General features: G+C 37.7%; 1 long non-coding RNA gene across 1 annotated transcript; it reads left to right on the top strand.

The window, feature by feature from the left end:
- The first annotated feature begins 3,647 nt into the window (after positions 1-3,647).
- LOC139115075 (uncharacterized) lies at positions 3,648-10,127 on the top strand. The gene is made up of 3 exons (XR_011548042.1): positions 3,648-3,832; positions 4,325-4,479; positions 8,622-10,127. It is a non-coding gene; the product is annotated as an uncharacterized lncRNA (long non-coding RNA).
- Positions 10,128-15,811: the final 5,684 nt, after the last annotated feature.

Here is a 15,811-nt window from a genome sequence, read left to right as displayed (position 1 = left end):
ATCATTATGGTTTCCTTCAAATGAAGCAAATCAAACAGATTTATGGATGTTATTTACTAATTGCAATGTGCTGAAGAAAAAAATAAATGTCAAAATTGGGTATTTACCATGCAGTATTGTCTCTAGTCACTAAATTTGTAAGTTTTGCTACATTAATTGGTATATCGTGAATGGGCATTTCGGTATGCAATGAACTAATGCACAGCTTTAAAAAGAAGACTTTAAAACGCGCCCACACAGTCATATTGCCATTTTCTCCTTAAAGTAAATAGATTGTTGATGACTCTCTATTTTTATAATTTACTTTTTAAATATTTTTCTATAAAATGATTTTGATAAGACGTATTTGGAAAGTTGTCTTCTTGTAAGTCATCTGCTGAGCTTATTTTTAACATAATTACGTGGCAAATGGGGTACCACTAGAAAGGTAATTTACTTTTCTTTAAAATGATATGTTGCAATATGCAATATCTTCTATAGTTTTCATGAAATAAGACCAAAACTTACCCCTTACCCAAAAGTTTTATGTCGCAAATTACCGTCAAAACTAATCTCAACTTCTACCAATTATTTTCCTAGACACATTACAAAAGTCAATGCTTTGTATAAAATATATTTTATTTGTCACTGGGACATGTCAAAAATATAAGTTAGACTTTTAACAGACAAAATATAGCAGACAGGTAGTGCATCCCAAAATATCCAATGTTAACATCTTTTTTCTAGTTCAGCAGATCCCAAAGAACAAAAAAATACCCATGTAGTAGGTTTAGGGGGGGTGGGTGCACGGTGGGCCCCTCCAGCCCACGGACTACATGGATGTTTCCGCCACATGCCGGTTTGGTTGCCGCGTGCAGTGAGCTGCAGTACAGTAGCTCGAGGTTTTGCCTGGGTGTTTGACGTATCGCGTTCTCATCGTCAGTGACATTCCGTGATACGATCCTTGCAGGACATATCGACTGATCTACCAGGGAGCATGCTAATGATGATTGTGGTGGTAGTTGCTGATGACAAAGACAACGACATCATCGATAATGACCCCCGAAAGCGTCGTTTCACATGAAGCCATTTCTACAAGACTCAAAAGTTAGTAAAACTACCTATGGAATTCTGTAACATTATCATCATCATCATCATCATCATCATCATCATCATCATCATCACCACCACCACTATCACTGTCATATCACTATAATCATTGTGTGAACACTTGTGCTGTCACTGTTTTGCATGACCATGTAACTTATTCTATAAATTCAGACTAAAATAAATGACAACTGTAAAAACCTATTTTCGCAAAAACATTCCTCAGATAGCATTTTAGAATTCAAAAGCGACAATAAGACATTAGATGCAATAGACAAGTGATAAACAAGGGAAACACTAAAGAAATGATAAGAGGAACAGGGTGTATAAAAACGTCTTTTTTTCAGTTTTAGTAGACCTTATAGTAGAATGTCACAAGATGGCCTGATTAGACATACGTCACTTCTCAAAGACTCAAACGATTATTTTTTGTAATCTATAAGTTTTTAATTACCTTTGACAAACTTTAATAGACTTGGTTCAAGTTGGCGATTAGTCAATAATTTCCTTCAGTTTGTCCTTTTTCGTTTATGTTCTTTATTGTTGAGTTTTCTGTCTTTTTTCTAGGTATGTCGATTTCTTTATCCTTGGACCAAAAAATCATTGTGAATTCGAGCGATACATCTTACTTTTGGTATACGTTTTGTTTACACAATGGGTCTGACAACACCGTTCTGCGATTTGGTTGATGACATCGATCAAGGAAAAGTAAAAACATAGGCCTAAATGGTTGACACGCTGGACGGTAAAAAAACGGGCGAAATCTCCGGAGCAAAAATTACCAGCTTAAGTTTGCAGCGATATTGATTTTAAAAAAATAATATAAAAAGTAAAGCATTTGAAAAAAAAAATCATTCGCTTTCTCTCCCCCCCAAATGATTTAGTATTGGGAAAAAAATGCATTTTCAACGGTAAACCAGAATCCCGACAGAAATATACCTTTTGTGCGCGTGCGTGAATGCCCCTAGCCTAATCGATTCTCACTAGCTTTAATGGTGTCTTCATGTTCACAAATGTGGAAGCCTGTTTTGATTTTTGACATGGATTTAGTAACAATATATTCATTGTGATAAATGTCACAACACCCATTTCGATTAAGAAATGGGCGTTCACGTCGGCTAGTGATTTTGTGCCAACTGTTATCACCTTGCCTAATTAATGAATTGAATCCAAGCGTTAGGTAGAATATCCTAATATGTGGCCCCATTAGGTCTCAGAAATCAGTCTAGTTTATATCTCAATGTCGTTCAGGGGGCAAATATTGTCGTAACATTTTCGTCTCGTCTGCCATTTTGTCCTTTCTACAAATTCACCAGATATAATCCAGTCTGACAAAAGACACTGAATCATCTACATTGATGCGGTATTCCATAGTTACCTGAGTTAGAGAAAAAGTCACATTCGGTGAATCAGCGAAACATAATAATAATGTTTATTGCGCAACAACACACTTAAGAAGTGTGGTAAGGCAAAAATACCCGTACAGTTAAACGAAGTGTGGTAAGGCAAAAATACCTTTACAGATCAACGATACAAGGATTAACAAACACTGGTTGTAGCTGCTACTGGGGGAGAAAGTAAGCTACTTGAAATATACTTAACAAGGGGTAATTTATCTGACTGACTAAAGATGTAAATGAACTTCTCTTTCTGGTCTAAGTCAACGAAACCAGGACTGCACATAGTTATTGAGGAAAATAACATCTCTCTGTAAGTGCTATATTTTGGACAGATCATTACATAATGGAATTCATCCTCTACTGAAGATTTACAATACTTACAAAATCTCTCATTTGCAGGGACTTTTGGGATTGATCTCCGACCTAATTCAATTTGTAAGTTTTGATCAGAGATTCGAAGTTTTGTAAGCCACTTCTATAAGTAAAATTTCTTATATCCAATAAATAATTTTCAAAGTGAAAAGAAGTTTTAAATTCTCTATATGTTCTGAGTTTATTTTTTCCTGAACCCGGGTTTCGTGAATCATTATGCAAATTTCTGAGCCAAGTCTGATGATAACTCTTACATAAATTATCAACAACAACACTTACTGTGGAATTGATATTACATACAGAAGTCCATACATTACTTTCACTGTAAGAATTCAAAATGTTATACACAAAATCAGACCATTTTGAATTAAACCTCGATGATATGTATGTAGACTTAAGTAAAATGTCATCGGTCAAAACCATAATCATAATCATAATAATAGTGCATAATGATAATAGTGCATTCAGGAAAACGGGAAAAAATGGAAATAAGCCAATCAGATGGCAATAGCAAGTGTCTGAAACGTTTTTTAAAATATATAAAATATAAAATAGCTGAACGCACTTGATGTTCATTTATGTCAGGTTTCCCAACCCTAAAACGAAAGGCTTTGCAGAACAGATACTTTGGGGGACGATTTCAAAAAAAGCCTTCCTCTTTACTTAATTCACATATTGAAATAAGATCAGTGAGCTTTTGTATAAGTACTGCACAGGGTCATGAACTTATACCCCTGTTACCATGGCAAAGGTCAAACTATGTGTGTCGCTTTCGTTTTTAATATACAGTGCAGTGGTTGATCGAGTCTGGTATACACCAAGTACGATGGCAGTACATACAGTGGTAGAATATTTGCATATTGAATATATTATACCCTGGGCTAACTCTGTCGTCGACATCGGTTTGGCATACCGTGTAAACGTAAATTATTTATCACCAGATAAGTGGTTTAAGAATCTATTCAACGTGAAAGGTACGTTAATATTCATTGTCTCATGGGGTGATGTATACTGAAGTTGTAATTGAAGTTTGGGCAAATCATGGAGCTCTAGGCTCATGTCTCCGCCATTTGTACAACAGTCGAACAGAAAGTGATCATGAAAACGAGGAAACTGGGAAGTGGTGTTTTCGAATTATTGAACGATCACTTTCATCTATATTATAGATGCATTTTATTGTAAAATTAGTTGTGTGACTGTCGTAGAATGAGAGAAAAAAACGCGATTGCAGCCGTACTGTATATTTTTATTTAGCGAAATTCATAGAAAACCAAGACCAGAAAGAAGGTAACGCACCGGTGGATGGCTGTCTCGCGAGCTCGACGATATAGGACGGACTACTGAATATCTATCTTTCAATCAACATCGTGTCTTTTAATCCCATATTAAAAGTTATTTGGTGTATAGCACATTTTACGTTGTTTGCTTGGTTGTGTCCTAAGGCTTGTGTCCATTTATTATTCCAGGCAGTGGAATGCCGAGGTACTCGTGACGTGATGCGAGAGTTGACGAAATAAGGAAGTGACCTAATTCATGGCAACCAGAATTGAAGAAGTTTTGAATCAAATACCTACCACCGTCTGGAATTGGCATTACCAGTAGATCTACTGTGTTTTGTCAAGTAAGAAATTACTATGTAAATATTGCAAGAAAATTTAGTATGATAATGTAAGGTGATAGAACGATCACGAAATGATAGCCCTTGGGTGTATTGAAATGTAGGGCCTATGTCCCTAAAATTTACAGTAATAGTCTAATACTGTCTATGACAACAGCTTGTTAATATCTTTGTCGCAACTTCAGAATACAGACGTAGAAAATTGAGAATTTCCGTTTTCCCGTCATCTTTAGTTACCAAGATACTTGCCGCCAACGCAAGATTGTTGGTGGCGTTTGCCCAGCCCTGTCCGCTTTTTCATTAACATCGCGGTTCCTGAGGCTGTAGCATTTTAGTTCGAAATATAAAAGGCTCCCTTCACAAAAACGGTTGGGGGGGGGGGGAGCTGGAGGAATTCGGGGGAGGGGATTCGAGAATTTTTGGGGTAGTAGAGGGGGAGGACTTGAAAATTTTACTCTGCCTGTAGGGGGGGGGGAATTGAAAAGTTTTTGGTTCCCTTTTATGTTTTACATTTTCCAATTCCAAGTTTTTGTAGGTAATTCAATGAAAAATGAATACCATTTTTATGTCATCCAATTGTTGTAATGTTAGTGATAATTTAACAAAATCTAGAATCACTCTGTCACCACTTTTCGAAAAAATCTAAACGTGTGATTTGTTGTGAAAAAACAAACGAGCCTAGTAACAGGGCAGAAGCTGCAACTGTTGATGATTTTTGCAATATATCTATACAATATATCAACTACAGTTTCTTGCTGTCTCCTTACAGCATGCTCAAACACACAATATTCAGTTTGTCGAGAAAGCCTGTATATATAAATATGTATTAGGTGATAATTTAATTAGAGTCCAGACTGACAGTCATTTGTCAGTGATACAAATGCATGGCATACATACACATGCTGTGATAGCATGCTGAATACTGGACAGTTCAACATGCTGTAGGGAGTAGAACAAGAACGCAGTCATATAAACTGAACAAAAATATTGTCAAAATTATCAAAGTTAATACAGCTGCTGCCTACAGGCAGTGTCAATCTTAGATACTGTCCGGCTACTGCAGTATCACTGTCACTGCATACCTGAGCAGTGATAGAAATACTGCAGCTCTGACTCTGTATACATGGTAGTTGATGAAGAGTTTGGGTCAAATGATGCTCATGACAGTGAAACATACTTGTACACAAGATCAGGCCAGAGAGCAACACATGGAAGACCTGGAGACTTGAAAAGTTATCGGGAATTTTGAATTCTGGCATATGAGAATAATCAAATATTAAAGAAAAAAGATGGGGTCACCATGCTTGATTTCTAAATTTTCAAATTCTCGTCAAAAATAATACAAAAGTAAAACTTCGAACAGTAAAGACTAAATGAAAAAATATGTGACTAAATGGAATTATTTATTTTTTAACCAAATTTGCCATTATTACACCCAACATTTCAGAGATTAAAACATTTATTTGATGGAATATTGTAACCTTCCAGTATTGTCAATTTTTAGTAGCATCTAATTCATATATGTCTTGTACTTTTGAAACAAATTTTTGGTAGGTCACTGTGCTCAGTTTTTTAAAATATGGCAATTAGCCAGAATTCACAATTTGCCTACTCTCTCATGATCGTCATTTTGTGTGCTCTTCGGCAGGAGCAATTGACCTGGCCAGAGTTGGATTAACTCAAATCAGCTTAGATTGATAAATCCAAAAAGTTCACTGATGCGTTTAAAAATGAATCAATTTAAGAACTTGCCTTGGGACTATGACTTTACAAAGTGCTAATAGCAGGTAGTGTTGAACACCTGCGAGCAGAACGCTGCAATACGTGTTTTTTTTTCTGCATGCACATCCTTTACAAATTTGCGGGCTTGTGATAGTTGGGGGGGGGGGGGGGGGGGAAGTGGGGGGGGGGGGGGGGGGGGGGGGGGGTTTGTGGGGGGGGGGGGGGGGGGGGGGGTGAAAAAGATTTCAATCATGATTCCTCCAGCCCCCCTAATCGTTATTTGTGAATGCAGCCTAAGTGTGTGGTCGCATATCTTCATTACGAGAATGCAGATTTAACAGTGCCCCCTTGTACCAAAACTGTACAGCGGGAGAACACCTCTGCAAAAGTGTTGATAACATACCTGTCACATAGTGAGCTTAACTTTTTTCCAAACTTTTATCAAGCTCAGTGATCAATAGTTATCTTGTTGAAGATTGAAAATGTTTATCAGCAATTTGGCATTGAACAGTTAGTTTAAAACAAAAAGATTGATGAAATGTAAACTGAAGCGCTGCCAGGACAAGTGATCAATGGAACTTAAAAGAGAGGGGGTCTGAAATGCGCTCAAAGGTTGTATGGGACCTATAAAACCAATGTAGACACTGTCTCTCAGGTACTTTGGCGATTATGTCACTTTGGCGATTATGTCATAATGGGCTCATTAGGGAGTGTTCAGAATTAGGTTGGGGGGGGGTTAGGATTTTCAGTGGGGACCAACGATTTCCCAAAAGAAAAATTAGGGGGGACTCGACAAAAATATCACAATCTTTTAGGGGAGACTAAGGAAAACAAACACATCAATTTAATATTTGCCAAGGAGTCCTGATCTATAAAAAAGAGGACCATATTAGCTCCCTGGGTGAGAGATAAACTTCACAAGTGTACTTTACTCCTTTACCTACAGAATTTGGTAATATTCACAGTGGTTTCTTTTATGCATCTACTGCAGTATCTTGTTCTCCTCAAGTGTCATAAAATGTCGAGTATTTAGCATGTCCTCACAGACCATACAGTGAACAGTCAGAATGTTATTGTGTGAAAAGAGACTTGAATCAAAGTCCAACATTAGAACTTCATTGGTCAACTATAACCATGGTCATTAACATAGGTATGTACTAGTGTATGTTGCTAAATACAGTATTGGGTGTTCTATGTAGGGATTGAAAGGAATAATTGTTTGATACATCAGAATAAAACTTGAACAAATGCCAAATCCTTTAACAGCAAATGTCCCTTTAAAGGTGGGGGACTACCCAATACCAAGAATATGGTCATTTTCTAGAGATCACATTTATTGTAGCTGGAAGGATGAGGATGAAAAAAAATGGCCAGAAAAATGGGTGTTTCCAATTTACTTTTTGAGATAATTTAAATTCTGTCTCTAATTGCGAGATGTATACTACCTTAATTCCAAACAAAACGACTGGCAACTCTGCCACTTTTCAAAGTAAAGTGTCCAAGTGGGTTTTGTGGGATTTTGTCGGTGTCACTGTCACTCTTTCGCTATGACAGATAAAGCATCACTATGTGAATTGGGAAAATACATACATACATGTTTTAAACTCAGACAAGACAAAAATGAAAAAGGCAAAGTAAATACTTTATGAACCTTTGATATGTTGGACCTCATGTATAGATATTCTATTTTATATATATATTATATATACTTTCATTGTTGTTTTTGCAAACCTTTATTGTACTTTATTGATCAAGATCCCAACTGGGATACGATTTCAATAAAGACTTACTTTACTTTCGCTATCATATTCACTACCACCATAGCATCATCACTCTCAATGACTCCAATGACAGAAGTTTCAAATTCACTGTCATCAAAATCATTGCTGTCCAATTCTGACTCCTCTGTGAGATCTTTCCCTGACACATTTCTTGACTTGAATTCAGGTTGTGCATGGATATGCTTATAGTTTGCACTTTTTCTCCTTTCAAATTTTTTGTTTTTGGTAATTTATGTTTATCAAGATATTATTGTTCCTTCAAAGTGTGATAAACTTGTAAGACTGTATGTGTCTTAGTTTGTAAGCATGCATGTTACGGGGGGGGGGGGGGGGGGAACCATGGGAAAAACCAATGAAATGTGAGGGGGCCATAGAATTTCTCCATAATTTACCAGGGGGACATGCAAAAATATCACCAGGAAAATAGAAAATCCATTGCCCCTCCCCCCGAAGTAAATTCTGAACAGTCCCTAATTTACAATTTTACTTCTTTATGTTGACATGATGCTTCTAGAATCGTGCGTGAAATACATTCTTTGTAAACAAGAAAGTCACAAATGCACAGTTTCTACAACCCCTCTCCATTTAATTCAGCAACAGATGATGATAAAATATACTTCATTTATTCTTTTGTTCCAACAGGCATTAACAAAGATACAATCCAGAGTTCATTGGAGAGCGTTAACTACAGGGCTGTGAATATCGATATCAAGTTGTAATATGTATACCAGCAAAAAGTCAGAATGGACAAGGACAGTGTTGATATTGCGTCTACTCTGTATGGTGTCAGCATTTTTATTTTCCTACAACATAGATACAATGCAGGAAAATGTGGATTATCTTTGGGCTATTTTATATGATAATCCATTCTATCGTTTGTCGTATTTTGAAACTATCTTTGTTGTAGGTTTCTACACTTTATTTCTTTGGATACCAATCATTCTAGACTACTCTGGTGTTTTTAACCAGTATAAGACAGAACCCAAGGAGAGAATTCCCTTACCAACGCCATCAATGTATATCCTAGAAACTCTGATATATGTAGCACCTCTTGCCACAATGGATACATTCATGGTTAAAAAATATGCAGGGATCACTGAAGATGATCTTGTAGAAGTCCGGAAATCATGGATTCAAACTGAACGTATACTGCCACATGATCCTCCGAATGTCACAACAATGGTTTTGCACCTCGTCTTGTCTTTCATAATCTATGATTTTTTAATATTCTTTATGCATTTTGCACTTCATAAACACCGATGGCTGTATGACAATATCCACGCCAGACATCACAACCATCATGGCCTGCATAGCCGTGTCACTAATAATTTGCATATTGTGGAAAGAGTGGCTATTGTACTAACAGCAAACTTTGCCTTGAAGGTGATTGGAAGCCATCCCCTGACACGTACTGTCTTCATTCCAATATTTGTTGGTTTGTTGACAGAGAGTCACATGGGTTATGACTTTCCATGGTCCTATGACAAAATAATTCCGTTTGGTATTCTTGGAGGTGCCAAGACACATCAAATACATCATGTTACCGGCACAAAGAACTTTCAACCATTTTTCACCTACATTGATAAAATTGTTCTGTAGAAATGAAAAACATATTGCACTTCATTTTATCAGAGAAAACAGTCAAATGTGAGCAGTGAGTGCAATGTAACATATATTCTGAATATACTGGGATGCTTGTTAATGCTTTTAAAAAGTCAAACACTTGTGTGGTCGATGTACATTTTAGAATTCAATACAGTTAATTTGATGATAATTAATCTATGACTGCTTGAGTTTAAGTTGTAATATATTATGGGTAAGTCCCAGCCAAGAAATGATCATTTCATCTGAATTCAGTGAAGGCAAGGTGACTGTAGAGTTTCTACTGATGTGTTTGAATAAGTTGATATCAGAATTGTAATGTGAATGGATCTGTGGATCTTTGAAGGATCTTAACAGAAATTAAATCTCAACTGCAAAAGATGATGACGTTCAGATCAACTTGCCTGTGAAATCTTTTACAATCTGAGAAATAGTTCAGTTTTCAAAATACTTTTTGACTGTCATGTGATTGTGATGTGGTGCTATCACTGTTGCAAGAAAATAAAGTCATGCACATACATTAAGATATAGTGTTTAAATTGCCAATGTGGAATTGTTACATTATTTGTTTGCTGTAGATCATACTGAATGTTTAATATTTGTAATCTTATCTTTTGGATTTAGGGGCGGTGGAGAATTAAAACACGCGCACAGCAAACGTAACTTTTGCATTTAGGGGGGGGAGGGGGTTTGGCTGTATTTCAATTACTTTGTGCAAAAATCGCACTACATGTTTTCATATCAACATCTTGCTCCATGTGTTATTGTATCGCAAAATATCATGCATACTGTTTGGGGTGTACCAGTAGTGGATTTGGCCGAGTATTTCTGTCTGATGGTTCTCCACAAGGTGACATCATGGATAATGTATGTTACGGGTTCGAACCGATTGAAAACACCGTATATTCATAACCATGTAATTACTAATTGTGTGTAAGTATGATACAGAATGAGGCTGGGTTGGATTTTCGCACTTCTGAACTTTCGTTTAGGGGGGGGGGGGGGGATTTGAGGCCAAACCCATCTGAGGTCTGTAAATGTTACTTATGACATCAATGGAGAATACAGATTTTCTGTTAAAAATATGCATATTTTTCATTTCACATAAATTTTTCACAAGAAATGAGATGAAGTGGGGGTGTTAGAATATCCATTCTTTGCAATCTCATTCCAACAGCTGTGAAAACTCATTGTAGTAGATACCAATTTATGTGTATAGCGCCCTCATGAGGTGCAGTTTTGTAAATAAATTACCCGGATGTTTGTTCTGTCCTCCGGTTTTAGTGTGATTCTTGGGCTAGTCTGGCGTGCAGTGTTTCTCAATCCGTCATTTTATTCCTCCATGATGAGCAATCTGGCATACCCATCATTTGCATCTGCATGATGCTACTGACAATGATGCTTGTCAATTTAATGATCTTATTCAATTTCTCAGTCTAACTAAACATGAACTCAGGAGTACAAACCAGAACAGTGATACTCTAGACCTTGGCTGGGAATTTTCATAATTGACAACAAAATGCCATCTGATCATTCTGCTGTCCATTTCTCGTCCATGATCACTCGTCTGCTTCCGACAAGCATTACCAGGGCAGTGTTGCAGCCAGGACGCGCCCTTGCAACAATGTGCCCAAAACAGAATCTGTTAAGTCCTGCATTCTCGTGTACTACGGGTCACCCTGGGCGCACTCATGAATAAATTGTGTTTGGTGTAGTCTGAAAGTTATTTATGTAACTGGCAATTACCTTTGTTTTGCATGATTATTTTGAGGCTTACGTACGATTGAAAGTAATTAGAACTCTGCACTTGATATCATAACTTCCTTGTACTTGTAGTCCATCTGAGCTCTGATTGGCGGCAGACACAGTATACTTGCCTGAAATTCAAGCATAGTGACGCGGTCTCGATAATTTTACCTTTTTTGTGTGAAACTTATTTGTCACAAAATAATATAAAATTTGATTGACAACTGCCGTATGTTGTCCCCAAAATGTCCCCCAAAATAAACGACAGTGGGACACAGTGTCACCTGGCTGAAACACTGCAGGGAATAGAACAGCGTAACATCAAGAGCATTCATTTATTGAATCTTAAACACTCCCTTTCAAGTACACTTAATCATTTGTAGTCGATTCATGGGATAAATGACCTGACCGAAGTTTACACTTATACATTGAAAAATCTGCAGGATTTGGATGCTCCTGCCAAACAGAAAACTATTGTGCAGAAACCCTATACTGAATGCCAGAAGACCTATTGGCTGAGTGTAAGGCTCTGAGATCACTTGCACAAAAGTGGCATGCTTCTGAACTTAAAATTGACCAACAGATTGTTATTATTGCTCATGTTCAGTACAATGGAAAGTTTGATTCGGAGAAAGTGTCTTTCCATCAAAGTAAAATTGAAAACGCAAATAAGGAACTCAGCAGTTCAGTAGATGAGGCCACGATTTCACCACCAACATGACCTTGGCATGATGCTATATGACTCTTTCTGTCTATTATGGCGGGAGCAGGCAGAATTCATCTATTCCGCCCCTGTCAAAATTGGAAAACCCCGATCTGATCAGAAATCACATAAACAAACAAACACAACAAACAAACAAAATCCAAAAGAAAGAATGAGTTATTTATTGACTGAAACACATTAGGGGAAGACTGCATTAACTTGCATGGTACTTGAAACCCGAGTCCTTGCATTACCAACTCGGGTGACGGAGTAAGTTGTGTTTTCACTGTTGACAGCTCTCCTGTCAAATCTGAGCCATTTCAGTGATATGATTCATTTCTGTATAATCAGATGTATCTCAGCACAGATCTTTTGCAAACATATTTCTTGGCCTGTGTTGTTTCCACTGCTACTTGAAAAGAAATTAACTGCTACCAATTTAGAACCATGGTAAAACACATTCTAAATACATTGTGACAAACACAATTCAATAAATTGCAACAATATTACAGATGGTGTTACATGAAAAGTTACATTGTTACAAACTGTAATGAGATATATTTTACAAGGTGGTGTTCCAGTGGTTTATTTGTTTTGAAAACTGACTGTAAATTGCAGTTTACAAGTCTACATAGAAACAACAACAAATATTTTGTCTTTCTTCATCTACCATGGCAGTGATAAAGCTACAACTCAAACAAAAGTGATACTCACAATCTTCATGGGTAAGAGTATTCAAATCATTATAGAAAGTCAGTGATATCATGTGTTCATTATCATCTGACATAACTTTGACAACGACGAGTCAAAGAAACACGCAAACTGACCAAAAATGGAAATTACACATTATTGAACACAAATTCATAATTTCCATGACGGGACGCTTGCATCTAAAAAACTGTGCACTTTTTTTGGCTCTTTCTGCACTGATAATATGCAATCTAAAATAGTTATATCCGGTATAATCAGACATTACATGACGCTTAGTCAACAACTTCAGATACCAATAGCTTGGCTGGTACTACTTTATGCCAAGGTATTGTACAGTGAAGCGGCACAAACTCAGTCTCAAGTAAACCTTGACAACAGTATTATCATTTCATGACATCGGACTTTGTTCCTACTTTTATTTATTAGAACTAACATATGGCTTGTAGTATATTCATAGGTCCTATTCTGTTAAAATTAGGGTACTATGTTCAAAGAAGTTCAAGGCGAACGATTATCTGTATGAGTGAAGTGTATAAGGCAGATCTCTTCCCTGTACACTCTGCTTAATCGCTATCTCTAATCACATATTGCAAACAGCTTACGAGATGGCAAATAACTTTAAAGGGAAACCTAAGTCCAGCGACATTGACCGTTTATCCCTTCCAAAATCACCCTTGAATAAAATGCAGCTCAAATTGCAACATAATTGCACGCGCTGACGACTACGGCGCGACGAAAAGAGAAGTTGAAGTAGACGACATTTATGGAAATGAGCTCGGAATCCCATGGGCGCGAAAGGGCTCATGGGAGAAGCGTGCGTGACGTCATCGGCGATACAGACGATTGTAGCTTGCAGCTGGAGGAGTACTGTGAACAGTTTAGCGCGTTCGTAAGACGACTCTGGAGAGTTCGGACAGCGATATTTCTGACATCGAGTATTACTTTTCCCACACTGAAATCAAACCATACTAATTTGAACCAAGATATGTAATAATGGGAAAGTATCGCCACACATCGTTCGTAATTCCGCGGAGGGAGTCACTGTGCTTGTAGGCCTACAGACCCCGAACTGGATTGGAGACCTGAGACTGAGTGACTCTGCGATCCTTCAGCGTTACGTTTCTAAAACAGAGTTTTCTTTATCAGTCGCTTAAAATTAATTTTTGGTTCGTGAATGATACGTAAGTCGAGCTTAGCCAGATCTTTAAGGTTGCGAAATCTTCAATATATATCGGAAAATATTTATTCGCAATTTGACAAATGTATAGCGTCATCTTTTTTTCGAAGTTGGTGTCGAACTTAGGAAGTCGGGCTTACTCAGATCTACAAAGTGATGAAATCTCCGATATAATGGATATTTGCCCGCTATTTAAAACAATAGTATCGTCTATATTGTTGTAAAGAATGCATTTCATACAAGACCAGCCAAAACTCTCGACGATGTCCGATATGTCCTCTGTTCAGGTCTCGATCGCCAAGTAAAAATGTATTACATGTAAAGAATGTTATTCGTGCAAGGCAATCCCCAACTCACGGTATATCTGATCGGCCCTCTCGACGAAGTTCCGATTGTAGTGTATGAAAGTTCGTGTGGAAATTTAATGAAAAAAATCCTTTACATGTAAAAAATGCATTTCGTGCATGAATAATTCTAATAATGTAAAACATACATTATTCTTGACTATCGGCCACGGATGCTATGAACTAAGAGTCGGACAGAGGTGGTCGGGTGGTCAGAACTGTTAGGCACGTGGTGAAATCTCCGATATACATCGGATATTTACCCACATTTTGACAAAGTAGCGTCTAGTATCAGAGTTATGTCCAAAGTCGCCGATATTATCGGATAAATATCCGTGATTTCGCAGACCCGGCGTGCCGACACCACACAGTGCACGTAAATCTAGTATCGTCTGGTATCGATATCGATATTAGCCTAGGAGTCCCGGTGCAATTGATATTTATTGGGTAAATATAATATCGGCGATTTCTCAGACCCGGCGTGCCGATCGAGACACATCATTCTCGACCGCGGGCCATCCGGGTACTTGCGGATTCTTACGTCATTTTTGCGTCAGCGCCGTTGGAAGTTTTGAAGTTTTCAACCACCAAAGAAATATTCAAAGTTTCAATATACATAAATGACATAACTTTAGTTCTGCTTTTTTCCACACAATTTCTGTATCATTCTCTCTTCTGTATCGTCTGATCTCTCATTCACCTCGCTCGTATGCGTTTCACCTACTGACGTCACTCCGCGGTCGAGAATAGGCAAGAAGTCATTCCAGTATCTTGTAATATCAATATTACCAGATATAGTCACGAAATTGCCTATATTTATGTGTATATAAGAGCGATTTCGCAGATCCGGGCTGTCGAGATGAGAGACGCTTTGTGTAGTTTCGTCTTCGGATTTTAGAGTCCCGAAATCGCCAATATTAACATTTATCTGGTTAAAACCGGCGGTACGTATGGCTGACTCAGCATGTCAAGATACGAACCGCATTGTGTAGTTACGTCTTGTATCGGTATCAGAGTCCCGAAATCCCTTATAAAATCATACTGAAAGAAGTAGAACATAACTTTGTATCTTTTGAGATTTTAAAACTCGCCCGACTTTCTTTAGCCACTGTCTTCGAAAAAGCTGTTCTGTGGGACGACGATAAAAGCTGACTCCGTTTGTTCTTCCTTGAGTGATTTTTGCACTCAACTGAACAACAGTTAATAATTTTTTATGCTACTGATGAGAATTAAAGAGTCGTAACGTGCAGAACTGCACTCCTGCAGTCATAGACTCCAATGCTTTGGTAAGTGGTCACACACGTTCGTGGATCACCGATGACGTCACGCACGCTTCTCCCATGAGCCCTTTCGCGCCCATGGGATTCCGAGCTCATTTCCATAAATGTCGTCTACTTCAACTTCTCTTTTCGTCGCTCCGTAGTCGTCGGCGCGTGCAATTATGTTGCAAATTTGAGCTGCATTTTATTCAAGGGTGATTTTGGAAGGGATAAACGGTCAATGTCGCTGGACTTAGGTTTCCCTTTAATTAGGAGCTCCATACCCGGTG

This window comes from Ptychodera flava, chromosome 17 (assembly GCF_041260155.1).
Source record: "Ptychodera flava strain L36383 chromosome 17, AS_Pfla_20210202, whole genome shotgun sequence".
Lineage (NCBI taxonomy): Eukaryota > Metazoa > Hemichordata > Enteropneusta > Ptychoderidae > Ptychodera > Ptychodera flava.
Note: the sequence above shows the minus strand (reverse complement) of the source record. Positions and strands in the feature narration are given on the sequence as shown.